The sequence below is a fragment of the Cnephaeus nilssonii genome (genome assembly GCF_951640355.1).
Source record: "Cnephaeus nilssonii genome assembly, chromosome: 3".
Classification (NCBI taxonomy): domain Eukaryota; kingdom Metazoa; phylum Chordata; class Mammalia; order Chiroptera; family Vespertilionidae; genus Cnephaeus; species Cnephaeus nilssonii.
This window is the reverse complement of record NC_137074.1, coordinates 64006315-64027064: the sequence shown is the minus strand read 5'-3', so window position 1 is coordinate 64027064 and position 20750 is coordinate 64006315. Positions and strand designations below refer to the sequence as shown.

At 37.9% G+C, this 20750-nt stretch overlaps 1 protein-coding gene across 24 annotated transcripts in view; it reads right to left on the bottom strand.

The window, feature by feature from the left end:
* The window catches only part of ZBTB20 (zinc finger and BTB domain containing 20), an 899572-nt gene that overhangs the window by 288454 nt on the left and 590368 nt on the right, over positions 1-20750 (bottom strand). For 17 of the 24 annotated variants that reach the window (XM_079767021.1, XM_079767031.1, XM_079767032.1 and 14 more), the window contains one exon: positions 2453-2552. The exons of the other annotated variants lie outside the window; for them this stretch is intronic. The gene's annotated coding sequence lies outside the window, so the exon portion shown is untranslated. The remainder of the gene's footprint in view (positions 1-2452; positions 2553-20750) is intronic. 24 annotated transcript variants of the gene reach the window in all.

Genomic DNA, 20750 nt, shown 5'->3' with positions numbered 1-20750 from the left:
TTGTTATGGCTGTTACAGTCACTGGCTTTTTATATATATAGATGGTGAAAATTCCCTTGACACAATAGTTTTGATTTATCAAAAATCTTTAAGCAAATATCAGATTTCCAAAACCTTGTTATTAAAGTGAGAAACAGAACAGATATTCCTATTATCACAGTTTGTATTCAACACTGTATAGAAATTCTAGTTATGCAATATGACAGGAAAAGGAAATTGAGCATTTAAGAATTGAAATTTAAGGGGAACAGCTGTCTTTATTAACTGATGGTATATGAGTCTATGTAGAAACCCTAAGAGAATTTCCAGTTTAGTCTGTAGCATTAACAAGAGAATTCAGCAAAGTTGCTAAATATTCACCAATAATAACCAGTAAACAATGAAATAAAAACAGATTCTATATGTAATAGACAAAATAGGTTCAACCAAGACCTGTAGGTTGAAAACTATAAAACATTAAGGAACATGAAGGAAGATCTGATTAAGTAGAGGAATACAGTGTGTTAATTGACAGTTTTTATAACATTGTTTTACAATTCTCAGAGTATTCTCTAAAGTCAAGGTAATTACAATTAAAATTCAGCAGGGCTTTTGTCAAACTTGACTTAGCTAACCCTAAAATTCATATTGGACTGCAAAAGGCCAAGAGGACTTTAAAGAAAACAATGCAGAGATTTACCTCACTAAATAACTAGAATGTTATAAAGTTTTGGTAATTAAGGCACCACAGTGTTAGTGTAAGAGTAGAGAAACAGTCCACTGATGAAATAAAGATACTAAAAACAGATATGATGTAGGGGAAAGATTGCATTGTAAATTATTGGTAAGGATGACTAATTTAATAAATGGTGGAATAATAAGGTTAATCACATGAAAAAGAATTTAAATAGGGTGTATGTAAGATAACATATACAAAACAAATGCCAAGAAGATTAAAGATCTAGAAAGGCAAAATTTTAAAACTATTAGAATAACTATAGGAAGGTTAAATGGAAGGATTTCTTAAATGACATAAAAGCACATATCATAAAGGAAAATACAAATAAACATAACTGATTTAAATGAGAAGCTCTTTAAAAAATGCTAGTACAGACACAATTAAAAGAGAAACTACAAATTGGGAAGAAATATTTGTATTCTATATTGCTCAAAGGATGGGAATCCAGAATATTACAACAACAAAAATCAAAAGCCATCCAAACAATAATAGCAAACAAATAACCCAATAGAAAGATGGGCAAAAATACAAATAGGCAAAATACATGAGAAAACCCTAATGGATTATAAGTGAAAAATGTTTTAAATGAGATATTATTTAATACCCAATTGCCTGACAAAAATTTTAAGTCTTCCCATTCCAAATGTGAAACACATGGAGAAGCTCTCAAAGATTGCTCATGAGAATATAAATTGATATTATCACATTAGAGAGAAGTTTTAGAATCCAATCCCTAATAAAGTTGAAAATGCATTGCCTCTTACAGTTGAAAATGCATTGCCTCTTACAGCAATTCCTCTATGTGTTTAAACACATATAAACATTTTAGCTGCAGTATTGGTTGTGATTGGGAAACACTGGAAATAATGTCTAACAATGAGAGACTCAACAAACAAATTCTAGTTTTGCATATAGTAGGATGCATTTTATATAAGCCCTAATATATGTCTTATGTAAAATTGTTCTTGATTACAGAGGCCAGAATAGATTTGCTTTTTTAAAAACCTTTTGTTAAAGCTTTAAGAATATCACCTGCAAGGGGACCTGAGGGACCTTCCTGGGGTGTGATGAATGTTTTGTATCTTGGATTAGATGTTGTCACATGGATGTATATTTTCATAAGCACTCATCAAGCTATACATTTCATTTGTGCACTTCAGTATTTATGACTTATAATGGAAAAATAAAAGATAAAAACGGTTCAAAATAAGTGTTCAAAATTAAGCATTGTTTAACCTGGGCGCTGAATTCTTGCATGCTCACATTATTCCTTATACTTTCATGTGTTTGAAATATTTTACATTAAGAGAATTGATAAGACAAAGACTACTGCTTTTCCTAACTAGAATTAATCAAGGTAACAGAACACACCAGTGTGACCTTCTCTTCACTGTCCCTGACAACATATCCCAATATTCGAGGAATCAGTAAGCACTTCATAGTCAAACACACTTACAAAGTGATCATTTTGTTGAAGCAAAAGCAAAACTCAATTAACTTCTTGACTGCCTGTAGAATCTATGCCTTCTTAAGTGAGTGACCAGCAGCATATATTGTTGTTATGATGCTACCAATGCACAAAAAACATCCATCCATTTAGATCTTGCAACTGATTAAGTGGGGAATGCACTGCCTAGGACTTTTCTGATGTGAATCAACAGGTGGTTCGGCATCAATATAGCTATTATTTTGTCGGTTTCACCTTTGGTTTCAGAAAAGAAAAAGAGAAAATACCTTTTCAATGCAGTATTTCAAGTCGACCACATGGAAAGCAAGGTTTTATTCCAGCCAATTCTCTTTCTCTCAAAACGTGGAGGAAAAGCGCCAGTCACTGCTACTCTCACCACCAGCCATGGTACAGATGTTTGGAAAATGCAAAAATGGAGAAATGAAACAAAGAGAAAACCCTCAAAAATAAGTTTTGCATAAATGAAAAATAGGGTATATAATTATCATAGCTACAAAAAGGTAAATGCATTTTTATTTATCCCCTTGTATTAAACTAAAAGAACCAAAACAAACAAAACCATTGATGTTTTGACTTAATCAGTGTTTTGTTGAAAATGGCAATTATGAGAACCAACCAAAACATGGCTGCAAGTGGGAATAAAGAACAGATTTCTTTTAATCTAATAAAAGGTCTTTTAATCTCCAAGAATGTTAGAATATGACCTATTTAAATGAGTACTTACTAAAGGAACAGACCCATTTTAAAATATTTGTTTTCAGGTGCCTAAATGGGAATGGAGTATTTCTTTGAAATCTTGTGAAAGAAAAAAATTAACTGAAATAATACCAGTTCCTTATTTTACTCAGATAAAACACAGTTTGGGAAGAAATATCTCCAAATGATTCAAATATATATCCCTAAGTTGGCTTAGCCAGTTCATAGCCCTAGTTATTCCAAAAGCAAATGTTCTATTAGATTTAAGCACATCGATGTAAATCATTCACATAAGACTGTCCTGTTTAAAAGAAAGTTTTTAAATTTTTAATTTAATTTCTGATAGTATTGGTGAATTGGAAGTTGGATCTTGACTTAGGTACAGCTCTGCCACAATCCTGTTGTGTGTCTTTGCTGATGTAATTAAACATCGTTGCATCTCAGTATCCACATCCCTAATGTGGGAGTGTGATACAGTTATAGTCCTGCCACCAGGCTCCTTTCTTGTCCTAAAAGCTTATGAATCTAATGAAATTGCTCCAGCATAAGTATTTTTCTTTTCTTCCTTGCTTTCTTAAAATAAATAGACAAACACTCAAGTAAGTAAATATATATTAAATCTAAGTAACAAATAAACTGATGAACCGAGTGGATCCAGAGACTCAAAGCATGGAACAGAGTGGGGAATCCCACAGGGAAGGCAGGGGAGGGTGGGTGGGTGGGAGGTAATCAACCAAAGACCTTGTATGTATAAATGCATAACCCATGGACACAGAAAATAGGGTGCTGAAGGCCTGGGGTAGGGGGTGGGGTGGGGAGGGCAGGAGTGGGGTCAATGGGGGACAAAGGGGAACATAGGTAATACTTTCAACAATAAAAAATTATTTTTAAAAAACCACATACACATACATTAATCAGCTATCCTCTAAATAGGAAGCAAGGACATTTTTGTTGTTGCCATTATCTATTCCCTAATGTGTATTTAAAAAGAGAGTTCTCATAAAGAAAGATTTTAATTTTTTTCCCTAAATCAAAAATAGCATATCATTTCTTTGCCATTTAAGTTCTATTAAAAAAAGAAAACACAAAATCATTACAGAAATCCTATTATGAACTTTCAAAAAAAAAGAAAAAGTCACTAAAACTCCATTTAAAATTTAAATCATTTGTTTCTGTTTTCTTTTACAGAAATGTAAGTGCCGCCTCAAACTACTTTCATTTCCTTTTTCAGGGCCAATATATGTAGCTGTGTAAAACATAGGACCTCTTCTCACACCCTTCCCACCTGTCTTCTGAGATAACAAAGCTGAGGTATAGATTACAGTGGGAGATATTTGGGATGGGAGTAAAACATTTCATCTGGGGGACGGTACTATGGTCAACTTGCCAAATATAAAAGAAAGTTAAGCCCCATCACTACTTTGGCAAGAAATTTGGGTTCTCATGGCTAACCAACGATCATCATTTTTACACAAGACTTTAAAAAATGAAAGCACCTAGGGCACCAGCCAGAAAATGCCTGAGAATGCAAGTGTTTCCGTCAATATTTAAACCAGATAAGACACTATCAATGCGCCCTTAAGGAGCGGTCTAAAAGGAATACAGGGCACCCGACACCTTGGTGAATAAGAGAAGCTCAGCTTTATGAAAAAAGGCCAAAGTCTGAGGGCAAATGTTCCATTGTTTCAAGGTCTGGTAGCCTATGGCACCAGCAGAGGCAGAATATTCAAGCAACAGGCAAGGCTCCTGTTACAGGCTCCATTTCGGGTCTGTGTGCTGATAAGCCTGAGACCCACCAGTGTGCACACTCTGGGGATACCATGGGTGGGTACCCCCTGGGGGTTGGAAGTCTCTTTAAACAGAAAGACAGGAGTCAGAAATAGCATAGTGTATGAGCACTCCCTGCTGGCAGCGGAGGTTGGAGATGAACCCGTGGTGCATTAGGCTCTTGAAGGTTTCTGCGAGGAGGCTAATGCACATTCCTTGCTTTCAGGGGATAAGAGCATGGTTCTGATTAGGTTGAGACAGTTCCAGATGTTATGCTGAATGAGGAAGAGTTGAGGAGAGGCTACTGATGGAGGAACTCCAAGAACTGGCAAAAACTATGTGCGAAGCTGGTATATGATTTTCATTAACATTTCCGGCCATTAACATTTGATAAAGTATATACAGGCCTATGTGTGGGCACATGTTTGGGGGGTTGAGGGGGAAGGGGAGGAAATTAATTTCTGTTCAGCTTCCTTTATCTCAGGAATGCTTGAGATGGTCTGAACTGTTTGAGACATTTATAGTTTTACGAGGAAATCCCATCTATAACCCTGATGCGACTGCCTGGTGCATCCACTACACCACTGCACCTAAGCCTAGACAGGTGGTCCTTGTTTATCTGACAGGCCTGGGCAACAACACTGGTATCTCCCCTGTGTTCTGCTCTGTTAGGGTTCTCCTGTATAATAAGATGAAGGTCAAAATGGCAGCCTGCTAAAAGCAGCAGTATTTTAGCGGCAGGAATAACTTGCTTGTCATCAACTTGTTAATGCAATAGTCAAGCATTTCTTTGACATGTACAGTATCAGCTAACTTCAGCAGATAAAGGGTCTAGAACAGGAAGATGCTGCAGATGCTTTAGCTCAGAGGAAGGCTTAGCAGAGCCAAAACGTCAGCAGGGTCTGTTTGTTCCATACTTTCCATCGGGCTCTGTGAAAGAAATGTTAGATGACTGCAATGACAAGTTTGTGACAAGTAAGTCATTTGTGCAACTGGTGCGCTCCTGTTTTTATCTGTTTACCATTCAGACGTGTGAATGCCATTACAAGCACTTACAGGATTTCTGGCTCCCATTAAGGGGAAATGGTTCCTACATGTTTAGAATTTTCTGCTTCAAAGAGAATTACTAAGCGATTATTTATCCCTGTGGTCACAGTGTCACACAAAAGCAGACTCTTGAGTTGTCTTGTTGGACTCTGAATCATGACATTGAGTCCCGGGGACTGGATAGCTTGGAGGATCAGAAATTTCTCATTTAGTTTATTGGAGTGACTACAAAGCAAGCCTGTGAGATTCAATAAAATTGTGGCCAGCTTAAAATACCTTGCTCCTTTGCTCTGGGATCATTTATCAAGGCCATATGCTTCAAGACACATAAACTCACTTGTAATGAATAGATCCCGAGAAGCCAAGGCCTGACTGAGTGGCGGACACTGACATGTGATCACACATGTGAGAGTTTTTGGAACAAGGACTGCTTTAACTGTTGAGAAGGGAATTTACATGGCTTCCTCCCTGTATTCTGGGGGTAACCAGAGGGCCTATCCAAATCCAGAAAATGCTGTAAGTATAAAAATTAATATCATCATAGAACATTAATAGCTAGGGATCATCCTCTCTAAGGCTAACTTTTCCATAGTAAATGGAGACTTTGGCAGGTTTTGAATTAAGAATTCAAGAATGCCCCATTGGATTCTTCATCTGATATCAGTGACTGGCTTTTGGTGAGTCATCTTTACCCCTTGGGAGGGAAGATACAAAATGATAATGCCTATTCCTTGTTCACCTGTGGTCTCAGGGTCAATGTTATAAAAGAAGAGTGCATTCAGAACTCAAGAACAAGAGTAGTATATCCTAAAAGTCATGTATTTGTCCTATCTGTGATTTAAAATGTTTGTTTGTTGTTGGTACTGACTTTATAAATAATTCTAGCACTCACTCTTAAAGAACATGGAAGCATGAGGTTTGAAGGCAGGGAGACAGATTCTCTCAGTATTTGGAGAAGCAGAGCAAAGCTGGACCCCAGGGTGAAGTGTCAGGACCGAACAGAAAGTCATGCCGTGAAGCGAGGCAGAGCTTGGTGTGGGTGACACAGAATGTTATAGAAATGGATGACAGTCCTTGCTGAGTCAAGATTTTATTATTAACTAGAGGCCCTATGCACGAAATTCCTGCAAGAGCAGGCCTTCACAGCTCCGGCTGCATCGGCCCTCACAGCCCCGGCTTCGTCCAGAAGGTCGTCTGGAAGGACGTTTGGATGGTGGGTGGTCGTTCCACTGTTTGGGTGTTCACTCTATTTGCATATTACACTTTTATTATTATAGATAATCATTCGCCAACACTACACGTGTTATACAATTTACAGGTGCAATGTAATCTACCTAACTCGATGGTGTATGGGCAATCATTTTTTTCACATGTTGGAACTAAAAGTCAGAGAAATATAAATACTTTACCATCAATCTGTAAGTAGCAGAGATTTGAAATGAGTTTTCCCTTATCTAGAGCTCTTATCCTCTTAAACCTCGGAAGAACTAGTCATTTCCACTGTCTTCTGAAGACTTTTCTCTCGAGTTTACTAGAAGACATTTTAATCTATAAATATAGATACTCACGAATTTGATTTAAAAGGACCAATGAGCATATCCTGGCCCCAGCTGTGCTGCCATCTTTCCGAGGCCTCTGGGAAAGCCAGCACCATCACAGCAAAGCATTCTTAATCTCGTTGGTTTTCTGTCCTATCCTGTGGAAATGTTGCTAGACAAGTTCAGGCAGACTTGACTGCTATAGCTATTTTAAAGTACCCTATGAATAATTATACCATGGCCACAGACATAACCCATAAATGTCATAGTACCTTGCACACACCTTTACTGCAATGCCTATTCCATTGCACTGTAGTTATCTACCTCCATGCCTGTCTTTCCCACCAGCCTATGAGCACTCTTCAGTGATAGACAGTTACTTACCTGCCCATCTCTAGTTCCTAGGAGAGTACTTGGCAAGTACAAAGAACTTGGTAGATTTTTTTTTTTAACTAAGGGTTTTTTTTCCCCTAATTCCATTCTGTGAAAGTCTCTCCCTATTTTATAACAAATACCACCAACACATATTGGCTTCTTATTTTTGGAGATGAATCAAAAATACTTCAGCCCTGGCTGGTATGGCTCAGGAGCTGGTTGGAGTGTCATCCCATACACCAAAAGGTGGCAGGTTTGATTACCAGTCAGGGCACATACCCAGGTTGAGGTTTTGATCTTCTGTTGGGGCATGTATGGGAGGCAACCAATTGATGTTTCTCTCTCACATCCATTTCTCTCTCTGTCTCTCTCTTCCAGGCTCTAAAATCAATAAAAAAAATAATTTTTTTAAATACTTCAGTTAGTGCCATAGGAAGGGAATGGTTTAAGTTTAATGGATATTATTCCACTGATTTTTAGAGAGAGAGGAAGGGAGAGGTAGAGATAGAGAGAAACATCAATGTGAGAGAGACACATCGATTGGTTGCCTCCTGCATGCACCACAATCAGAGCTGGGGAACCTGCAACCAAGATACGTGCCCTTGACCTGAATCAAACCCTGAACCCTTCAGTCTGTGGGCCAATGCTTTATCTGCTGAGCCATACAATTCCAAGAGATTCACATCCATCACTCAACATTCATCACTCTGGACACATAAATGATCACTGGGCCCATCACTGCTAGTTAAACTGGTAGCTTCCAGGCCACTATTACATGAGCAGAAACTGAAAAGTATATGCCTATACCTATTAAGGGAAAAGGACTTTGATAATTGAGAAGCATATAGCTATTTCACCAGATTATTTCCTCAAGAACAATGACAATGGCCCCCAGTCTGGTGCATGTACATAAGAAATTCAGTACTAAAATTTTTTAAAATCCTCAACTGAGAATATGTTTTTATTGATTTTTAGAGAGAATAGAAAAGAGAGAGAGAGAGAGAGAGAGAGAGAGAGAGAGAGAGAGAGAGAGAGAGAGAAACATATTGATGTGAGAGAGAAGCATCAATCAGTTGCTTCCTTGTACACACCCTGACTGGGGATCAAATCCACAATCTAGGTATGTGTTCTGAACGGGTAACAAACCCACAATCTTTTGGTGTAAGGGATAATGCTCCAACCAACTGAGCCACCAGGTCAGGGCCTAACATTGTTTTTAAAGTAGATCTTGAAGTGAGTACTAAGAAGCATTCCTTTAGTAGTTATAACACCTCTTACTTGGAATCTTTTTGAGTTAAAAGCTAGCAAGTGGACATTTTAGGAAGGCGGAGGTAGTAATCATTATAAAATCATTCAATCCTTCAAAACTAAAATAAGAATAGCAACTTTTTGGCCAAAAATAGAGAGGGCATATCTCTGAATAAAGGTGTCCTGTGACTGGCACATAACACAGACCTGGAACTAGATAGGCCACTTACCTCTGTCTTTTGGGGTGGGATGGTGGGTCTTTATTTTAGTGGTGTCTCCACTAAGGCATCACAGAGACACTAACAAAGCTCATATCTACAATAACAGTAGATTCTATTTTATGTTAAGATAGACCTTTCTGACAACCCCTTTGAATGCTTTGTTGATTGCTAGCTATGGAGTCTAGCAGATCTTTCTTTTCTGGCAGGGGCAGCCAAAGCTGAAGACTTTTTTATGTGTGCCTTCCCTGCTGAGGTGGGGTTAGATATACTCTCATCACCTTCATTCTGCTGTGCTCATTTCACTCCTTTCACTCTGTGATCAGTAGACAAAATATACACTAGATAAGAAAGAGCTGAAGAAGTTGCTAGGAATTAGGTAAGAGAAGATTTTAGGCAAGTTGCTCTAGGCAAGAGAAGATAATTCGTATTAACAAAAAGAGATGGTTAAATTGTAGCCCATCGAATTTCAAATACAATTCTAATGTGTGTCTAAAGTGATCTAAGAAAACCTAAAATTCCTCCTGTTCTTAGCTATAAATTCTGCAGACTGATTCTGTATTCTCATCTCATTCTTGTTTCTTCCTCTGCCATGGAAAAGAATAGTGTATAATGTTAAATAAACAGTGTACAATAAAGAACAGATATAATGTATACTCTTACATTCTGAATCCAGAGCAATAGGAGATTAAGTTCTTAGCCCAACAGATGAGTCTTACTGGCTGTAATAGAGACAAGATTCATTCATGGAAGGTACTGAAAATGTTCTCTATTATATCTTGAGATAAAGTTTTGGTGGTATAAAAACCTTGTGGTTAATGTGGCGTGTTGGGTTTTTCTCCCTCCTCTCTGAGACCACAAAAACAGATCTAAGTACAGACAGAGGCAGGAGAGCATGTTTATTTCTTCATTAGAAGCTGTTCATGTTACTATATTCCATTAAAAATGAGTTAGACAGAAAAATACCACATCCCTTGATGTATACCAGATACAGATCCTTGTATACCTATACTTTTTCTTTTTTCTATTCTCTCAATCCTCATGCTCAATTTTCATTTTTGAGTTTGAGGCATGTCCTTAAATTGCCAGATGATTTCTGGTGGTTGGAGCTCATGGGACATCCCTTTGTCCATCTAGTTCAAAACAAACTCCCAATGGCATTTCGCTTACAAACATGATGACTGAATGAACTTAAAAAATGACTGCTATATTATGATGTAAAACCTGGAGGCAGCATTTGTAACTGGTCAAATGAACTTTTAACCTTACAAATGACTCATAATTATGAGGCAAATAAATCTGCATATTGTCCTTTCTGAGGTATAGCTAAAGGTCCTGATTTTGTCTTCAGTGGTTGTACTGAAACTGCTGTTAATGCTGTCCATTAGGCAGTTCATTTCTCAGTCCCAGTTAGAGCCATCCTAAGATCTCAATGGTGTATAGCAAATGCTGGCAGCCCACATGAAAGCAAGTGCTCACATGTTAGGGACTTGACTTAAAAATCCAGACTGGGAAAGATCTGTCATTGGCATGAAGCTTGGGTGAATTCATTAAACTTAGGAATTCTTGCTGGTCCAGTGGGTCCAAGGAAGAAGCTATTATTAATGACTCCATCAAGGGGCACTAAGAGTTCCAGGATATTCCCGTGGATGTCTAGACACCTGGATTATTTGATCTGAGCATGACCTAAACAAGTTCTTCCATATTTGTCCTAGGTTGAATGCAAATCTCCAAGATAAAACTGGTATCCGGTAAACTCCCTAGTTTCCTTGTTTCTTTCTTTAAAGTTCAGATTCTTGATACAGATATGGTCAAGTTTACAGGTGGGTTGAGAGCACACTGTAGTTCAGGAACAAAAATGTTGTAACTATTGGATTCCCTTACAAACCTTGAAAGACCAATAGGTTATCTGGGGGAAGTTCATGGGAAAATTGACATAATAATGCTTTAATGGTTAAATTTAGAAATGGGCCATTTCACTGGCCTAGCAGAGAGGACACTAAGAAACATTTGAAAATGTAAATAGTTTAGTTTCAGAGAAATACCTTGTCTCTTCAACTAACTCATATATAAAATTGGGAAATTTACCTAGGAAGTCTATATACATTTACCATAAAATAGGAACAATAATTTTGATCCAAATATCACAACCTAAGCAAAAAGAAATATCTAAAATATAATTTTTAAAATGTAATGCCTACATATGTAGCTATATACTATAAAACCACAGAATAAATATTGTACAATGATGCTGTTTTCTTCAGTTTCATACCAGTATTTTTTGAAGATTCCTATTTCTTATAGAGAGGGAAAATGACATCATAGAAAGGAATCAGATAGAGAAGTGCGGAGGGCAAATTGAGGATGCCCTCATACTGTCTACAAAGTGCTGCCAGTTGTGGAAGGATCTGACATGCTAATATCATTCATTTGGATTCCTTACTGAGACATGAAGAGTGTGATGGCTGGAAGACACTGTATTTAAGTGCAGTTGCCAAGACCCCCAAATATTGACAGAGTGCCAGACTCTAAGATACTATTGACGTACACAGCGGCCACAGCTCCAGACACCTCTCACAAGAGTCTTTAAATGTCACAGATAAATGAATTTTCATGAAACTGGGAGAGAGAAAGGAAGAGCAAGAAGAGAGAAAGAACACGGAACGAGAGGCAGAATAAGAAAAAAGGAAAAGAAGAAAGTCACTCCCATACCACTGACATAAAAGCATGTGGCAGCTCTCAAAAGTGCCTCACAAAGGATGTGAGATCAAGCCTTCCGAATGCATTCTGCTCCCAAAGCCCTCCAGTACCTTTCATAATTTCATTGTGTATTTACAAAGTTTAGGGAGATACATGCTATGGAATAGCTTTACTAAATGATTTCTGAACAAAATATAGTTCAAGTACAAATATTGCAAAACTTCTTTTAAAATTTCAAAATAAAGTAAGGGAACTACAGGTGCAAATAATGATTCGGAAGTCTTCTAAGCAGTTCTTCACATACATTAGAGGTTAAAATTCAAGGTGCCATGAAATTCACTTTTCACCAAGGCACAGAAGTGTCCTCAGACAGTTTTCTTGCCAGAGTCCCACTAAAAGCAGTGACACCTAGTGGGTTTATTACAAGATATTGAGAAATACCTTCTTCCTTCTCCTGCTTCTCCCTGCCTTTCCATAGAAAACACCTGCCAGGGAAATTCATGAGGTAAATCCATTACTTGATACATGATAACAGAAACCAGCCAGGGTTATAACCAGAACAACCAAGGGTTCCTTAGAAATCAAATGTAATTCAATATGTTTTATATGTAAATAAAGCTTTTTCACTTGGAAAGTCATCTGCGGAGGGCACCTTCTCTTGACCTTCATGCACTGTCATTAAAAGCAACCACATTTTCGGCCTAACCGGTTTGGCACAGTGGATAGAGCTTTGGCCTGTGGACTGAAAGGTCCCAGGTTCGATTCCGGTCAAGGGTATGTACTTTGATTGCAGGCACATCCCCAGTAGGAGGTATGCAGGAGGCAGCTAATCCATGTTTCTCTCTCATCGATGTTTCTAACTCTCTATCCCTCTCTCTTCCTCTCTGTAAAAAATCAATAAAATATATATTTTTAAAAATCAACCACATTTTCAAGATTAGAATATGGCTTGTGTGTGCCTTTTTTTATTTTTCTGTATTAGAGTTGTGCAATCTCCACATCTAACACAAGGTAATCATGCCAATGCCCACAAACAAAATTCTTCCTCCTATTCAAAAGCACATAGATAAAAAAAAATTTTAACCTGCAGCAAAATGGTTTTGAAATGCATCAGCTGCCTTTTTGCGAGCATCCCATCAGGCCTTGGTATAAATGTTTTTTCTGGCTCTCTCTGTCTTGGGTACCTGAGACATGAGCAGGTACTTGGAGAATAAAGTTCTAAAGCTCAACCATTCAAAAGGGATTTTGTTTTTGCATCAACTTCTCAATGATTTCTTAGTACTTTTCTTTTTTATATTAGGAGGTAAAATGGAAGAATTTAGACTTCCTGCCATGGAAAAAATAATTATTTTCTCTGTTTTTAAAAGCTTTTATTTTGAGGACAAAATCAATTTTAACTCAAATGGAAATTGCAGTAAAATATCAGACACTGTAATCAGTGACTGCATTAAAACTTTCGAGAAGTATGCCAACTTCCATGTGAGGCCACAATTCAGTCAGATCACAAAGACATTATTCACTTTGCCTGTGGCTGTTCTGACATTTTATACAGTAAAATTAGAGCTCAAGACATTCATCTCTAATATGTTAACACATACATGCATACATATATACATACTATATGTACAGACATACATACAGTGATCTTTCAGCTGTGACCATATAATAAGCAGAGAGGTTTTGGTTTATTCCAGGCTAAAGTCTAGCAAACACATTTTAAAAAAGGGTACTGAATTTTTCTGGTTATAAAATTAAGGATGTTTACTACATATTCAGTGACTAGCTAAACAACTGAGGTACACTTCTATAAGAAGCACTGTGAAGTTGTCAAAAAAGAATAAAGTAGATGTATATGCTACATGATAAGATATAAGACATATATGGTACAATCCCTCTTGTGTGAATAAAATGAGGACACATATGCATACAAATACACTGGCATACACATAAATATACTTTTTTTTCTGAGAGGTTATACAAGACATTTTTGACTAGAGGGATAAAAATATTTCCTTTAATTTATGTATTTTTCTATTCCATTTGAATTTTCCAACTATCTGTTTACAAAAGAATGCCAATAAGGATATCTGAGTGGCAAGGTTATGAAGAATTTTTCTCCTTTACTTTTCTCTGTATTAACAAACTTAATATACGATATTTTAGAAGGAAATATCTCCAAAATAAATCATATAAAAGTAATTCATGATAGTTATAAAAATTTGAAAGTGCTAGAAAAGCATAAATTAAGTTTTAAGAAACCCAACAACTTATACTTCTCTGATCCAACAATAACCACCATCGAATTTTCGGTGGGTTGTGTCCAGTTTGCAAAGTCCCTTTGTGCCTGTACTTTGGGATTAAGAAAGATTCTTTTCATAGGTTCAGGTTAGGGGAGCCGTTCTGCGTTGTACCTTCCTAGACACCCTTCACCACCGCACTGCTTTTGTTAGCCAGTACATTGTGGGGGCAGCACAGGCCATATGTGACACTTCTCCAAATTATACAGATCTCTCCCTTCGTCTGGTATTATTCACTGAACAGCATGATCCCTGTGCCACCTCATAATAATAGTACATGACATCTCATGATGGAGCAGAGGTGGCCCGATGGTGCCCCGCAGTTTTTAGAGAGTTCTTGCTGGAATCGATTTTGGAGGACTCAGAAATGCTCTATTCTTCTGAATACACAGCGATGCTTCCCTGCAAGGTACTCAGCACTAGCACTTCTTCAAAATCTAAGGAAGCTGAGGGAAGTATATACTTAGTGATATTTCTCAGGCAATTGACCTAATGATTACAATACTTTTTAGTACTTCATTTGTTGAGGATCCTTTTCTGAAGAAGGGTATTAACACTCTCTTCTATGTAAACAACTGATGTTATTATTCATCATTTAAATACCTTATCCTCCTTTCAAAATTTAAGAATTTTCTCACCTTTGTTGCTGCTTTTATTGAAAATAAGACAATAATGACAACCATTATTTTTGTTAAGGCTCATTCCCATTGTGCTTCCTACGGGTTGATGTTTATGTACACTCTTGCCATTTAATTCGCAAACTTTTCTGTAGCTGTTCGTGTTATACTTATGAAATGTTGAAAAACTTGCCAAATGTCAGAAATCTTAAGAGGCAAGGGAAGACTCAAATCTGCATCAAGTTGATTCCAAACTTTCCTTAAGATCATCTTCCAGGTTAGGTTTACATGATGCCCTATTCAGAGGGCAAACCATGCCTATCTATGTAGGACTATGTGTGTGTGCATGACAGAGAGAGAGAGAGAGAGAGAGAGAGAGAGAGAGAGAGAGAGAGAGAGAGAGAGAAACTCCAAATAAAATGTTATAAAATTTCTCTAGGACCTCATGTTCCTCACCTCTAAAATGGATAGCACCTACCCCAGAGGTTTATTGTGAGGACCAAATGAGATAATATAAGTGACAGCACTTAGTATACCTAAAATAAAACATTATCATTATTGCTATACAAGTTTCCCTTCTTTGCATAATGGATGTGTTCTAGGGAAGGTGATTATGAAAATGTATAGGCTTAACTTCTATTATCAAATCACAGAGCAATTACATTATGAAACCATAGGAAAATATTTCTAACAGATTGAAATGAAGACTTGATGTACGGCAGGGGTTCAGGTGCAGGTTGGGTCTGTGAGAATTATACTGGAAGCAGTCTGTGTGTTGGCAGTATTTTCTAGATCCTCTTATCTCCCTCTCCTCAGCCTCCTTGGTCTGGTAATTCCTGAATCTACTCCAGCAGTTTCCAGAGATGATTTCCTTCTTTTCCTTTCATTCAATACAATTTGTATGCAACAACAATACTTCACCTGATGGCCCTACCCCACACTGATATAGAATAGTTAGAGAATTCCTTTAATTTGTGATTTCCAATTAGGTAAACTCATTAGTGTCCTTCCTACTCTGTTTGGTTATAAATTTCTGTCATATATGAATCAACAATACTTGTGTTACCTTCATCATATTCATTCTATTGAAAGGCTTCTGGGTCAGGAACCATGTCTTCTACTTTCTTGGAAACCCTACACTTACAGGTGAATCCTATAAATAAAATGAAACTTTAAATAGTACTGACTTCACCTTCAAGTTATAACTAAGCCTGACTCTGGGCCTGAAGTGCTATTTTCTCCCCCTTGTCTCATCAGATATGAGTGTGTCGTGTTACTGACTGAGGCCAAGCTATATGCTCCCAGTATGCACTTCTTCCGAACAACCAGCTGAAACTTGCTGCTTGGATTTTCTTGTCGTACTGGGGACTTATTCTTAAATTAATGCTTTACATATATTTTTCTCTCAGGACATCCTTTACTTGTGGAAAATATTGAGAAAGAATGGAATTTTAGAAATAAACCACATGTTGCCCAGACCTTGGGGAAAGCAGTATTGTTTGAAAACATTGGAGCCAATTAATCAGGGGCACAAAACCTCATTAAGTGCATCTGCTTTCTTATCTTTAGAGCTCAGGTAGGAAACAAGATCCAGTCTTAGCATGCCAACAGGTACTAGTGAGAGAGGTCAGCATAGTCTATACCATTACTAGGCAGCTTGGATACATCAACTAGAAATATTCTTCATAAATCCTAAAGGAGACCACGTTCCAGATTATTTCACACATGACAACTCTCTGGGAAGCCACCAGACAGCCTCTCTGATTCTGAACCAATTCATACAAGCTGTTCTTATATTTTATTTAATATTTTGCCACAAGCGAACCACAGGGTCTACTTAAGACCACCTTTATTTTACTGCTTGCCCATATCCCCACATCTGTCTGCTATCCCCCATTTTAGCACTTATTCATTATACAATAACTAGAGGCCTGGTGCATAAAAATTCACGCACTGGAGGGGGTGTCCCTCAGCCCGGCCTGCCTCCTCTCACAGTCCGGGAGCCATCAGGGGCAGGAGGCGACCCAGCAATCAGGGGAAGGCGATGCCCCAACACACCTCTGCTGCAGCTATTGCTGGCAGCACAGGCCTTGGCCGGCCCTGGTTACCTTAGCCTCGGGTGGCCCTGGGCGGCTGGGCAGCCGCCATCCGAGGCTTGCCTGCACCTCGGGCCAGCCCTGGGTGGCTGGGGGGCTGAAGGGACTGGGGGACTCCAGAGGCAGGCATACAGAGTGGCCGGGCCCAGCGGGCCTGGCCTTGCCGCATGCCTGTCACCCCTGCGGGGCTGAGGGGACTGGGCGCCATCATCTTATGGCTGTGGGTGCCACCATTTTTGAGGGCAGGGCAGTCAATTAGCATATTCCCTCCTTATTGGCTGTGGGCACCACCATCTTTGAGGGTGGGGCAGTCAATTAGCATATTCCCTCCTTATTGGCTGTGGGCACCACCATCTTTGAGGGCGGGGCAGTCAATTAGCATATTCCCTCCTTATTGGCTGTGGGCACTGCCATCTTTGCGACGGCATGAGGGTCAATTAGCATATTCCCTCTTTATTAGATAGGATGATCAAGTGCATTAGGAGGATGGGTAGATAGATAGATGATTGATAAACAGGTTGATCAATAAATAGATAAATAATAAATAGTTAGCTAGATAAAATATGAGTAATGATCTCAAGAAATGGCTAAGGAAGGAGATTCCAGATAAAGAATCCTTCAAACTAAGTATTGAAGAATAGAAGGGATTCAAAGTATAGACAGGAAATGGAAATCATCTTAACCACAATAAACTGCATGAACAGAAAGGTTATTATGCATTTGGAAAAGAAATCTTTTGGTTTGTGAAATGGAGTGGCAAGAAGTAAAACTGGTGATTTTAGGTAAATTAGGGCTAGATAACAGGGGAACTTCAGTGCCAATCAAAGAACATCTCTGTCAATAATCTAGGTATGAAGAAAGTTCATTAAACAACCCACTGGCATCATAATTTCAGTAGAGGACGATAATATGTCACAACTGTGAGGCTTCGGGGTCCACAGGGAAGGTACTACATTAGGGATAGGAAAAGGGTACTCATGGCAACTGAGTATTACTCCAGCAAAGAGTCATCTATTGAAGCTTCATCTATTGAGGTTAATCATGTTGCATGACATAAACAAGACTCTCACCAGCTCTTAATAACATTGTCATTGTTCCTTCATTCTCAATAACAAATCCTATAGTTGCTAAGGGCTGATGGTGAGTATGGCTCATATGAGAGAGGTGAGTATCCTGAGCAAATGTGAGATATCTACAGAAAAGTTTGACATTTGCTGTCATTTGACCTTGAATAGAGCCAATATGTTCATGAATGACTGTTTTCATGCTTATGTCTAGTTCAGGTTCTCCCTAGGATATCAAAAGTCATTTCAGTGTATTTGGAACTCTGAAATATCCTTATATATCCTTGAAGGTTCACTGTTAAGTGTGTAGGACTCTTGGATTCTAGTCATCATAGAAACACCCCTTTCTCAGCACTTCCTATCTGCCCCTTTACTGCTCCTAATTCACTTACTGACTTCTGACATGCTTAATATTTTATGTGTATTTATTTATTTTTTGCCCTTCCCCCTCCAAATATTAGCTCTTTGAAGAGTTTTTTATGTAGGTGTCTGTTTTGTTCACTGTTGTAACCTTTCAGCATTTAGAACAAATACTTGTTGAAAGATCACTTTTGACAATGAAAGCAAACTATTGAAGAGGGTAAGCAAATATGAACTAGAGTGGGTTGGGGGGAAGCTTTCTACATAAAACCTCCCTCCAAAAATTCATGTATCATATAATTCAAAAATATTTTCAGCTAGTAACTTCATGAACTAATTTTCTATAGAACTCAAAGCACTTTAAAACATGTTTCTATTGCTTTCTTACTTATGGAAATAGTGATCTCATTCCTTCCATTGTATAGAGATGCTCTGGGGGTACAGCAGATGAATTTGGGGTTTCTGACTCCAAGGGCTGGCTTCTATGTACTGTTAATGAGATTTTTGAGCTTAACTGTACAGGCTACTAGAATTTAAACCAATAAATACTGCAATTAGCTTATGAACTCTGCTAGCACATAGCTTTCTCACAGAAACAAAAAAGTGAACAAAAACTAATAAACAGCAATAAAGAAAACAGAAAGGTACCTTCAAAAGCTAAACATGGATATTTCTTAATTTTAACTTTGAAATCCAGATTCTCTTTTTTCATCATAATTGTATTGCACCCTATTGGCAGAGAGGAATGAGATTTAGTATACAATGCAAATGATGGTAGGTCAGCCACAGCTCATCAAACTCTGGGAACATTATGGCTTCCCTTTCTTCAGACCCTCCTTTATCCTGAAAATATCTTCTGGATTAAAAATCTCATTCAATTGATCATATTTTTCAATATAAAAATATAAATTACTGAAGTGCTAAAAGGAAAAACGTTGGAAATCCTTTCATAATCTTGGCATGGGAAAGACTTTCTACCTATGACTCAATATTTAGAAGCCATCATAGAAAAAGATTGGTAAGTCAGAGTATACTTTAAAAAAAAAAACTTCTGTATGGCAAAAATATATATACACTATAAGGAAAGTAATTTTTAAAATGACAATGTGAGAAAAATGTTGGCAACACATTGAGATAAATGGATTAGCTCCTTAATGTATAAATTGCAAGAAACAATGGGAAAGAGCAAGAAACCAATAGAAAAGTAAACAAACACCTTATAGAAAAAATAAACACCAAAATCATACATATCAAAAGACACCTATTTAAAATATAGGGAGATACCTTCTTTTACCTATGCAGTTGGGAGAATTCCGAAGTCTACAAAACTACTATTTTGTTCAGGCTGGGGATAAAGAGGCACTTTTGTATACTGGTATTGATACTAGGACTGTTTAGTAATAGAACTCCTGTTGAGATCTATTTGGCAAAATTTAAGATGCATAAAACTGTTTGACCAAAATTTACTTCTCAGGATTTATCCTCCAGAAAGCCTGTACATCTATGAAATGATTTATATACAAGGTGGTTCACTGGGGAGCATTGTTGGAAATAATAATTGTTTATAAATAGGGACTGGTAGGATGAACTATGATACATGTACATAATGAAATAGTGTGGAACTGGATACATGACTGAGGTAGTTCTCTATGTACTGATATAGAAAGATCCCCGAGATATGCCTGGAGAATGCAAGATTGAGAACTGCATTGAAAATGCATTGAACAATGCAAGATTGACTAACTCAATAATGATCTCATATAAGAGTGAAAATGAAAGTGTCATATCAATGATAAAATGCTTCCCAAGTTCCCTATCTTTTAGCCACTAACAGCCAACATTTGGGGAAATGTGGCCAATATTTGGCATCCCTGAGACACCATCACCTTGGACCATAAAATGCCTCAGGTTCTAGCATGGCAGCATTCTTATGATGTTATTAAACAACTGCCCCTTTCTAAGCCCAATGGTGTTACTAGTAAAATCTAAAATGGCATTAGAATATTTCAACTATGAACTAATTGGGACAAATCTAATTTAAAAGCCTAGCACTTATTCATTTATTCCCCATATGTTCTACTTTCCATGTATTGGAGAAGATCGGGTTACCTACTTGTTGCTACATAAAAAGAAAACATACTTCTCTAAGAGGGTAAATATATGAGATTATTAAAAACTAGAGGCCCAATGCATGAAGATTCGTGCAAGAATGGGCCTTCCTTTCCCTGGCTGCCGGCACCACCTTCACTCTGGATGGTCTCACCTTTCTGCTCCAGCCCAGAGCCGCCTTTCTGCCTTCCCACGCTGCCCAGAGGCCCGGAGTGGCTGGGATGGTGTGGAAAACCTGTGTCGTCGCCATGGCAATGATGCAAGCGTCTTGCCCCCAGCCACTCGGCGCCTGTGTATGCAAATGAACCCACCATCTTTATTGGGTTAATTTGCATACTAACTCCTGATTGGCTGGTGAGTGTCACAAAGGTACGGTCAATAAGCATGTTACTCTTTTTTAGGTAGAGATAGTAAGTATAATATAGTCACTTA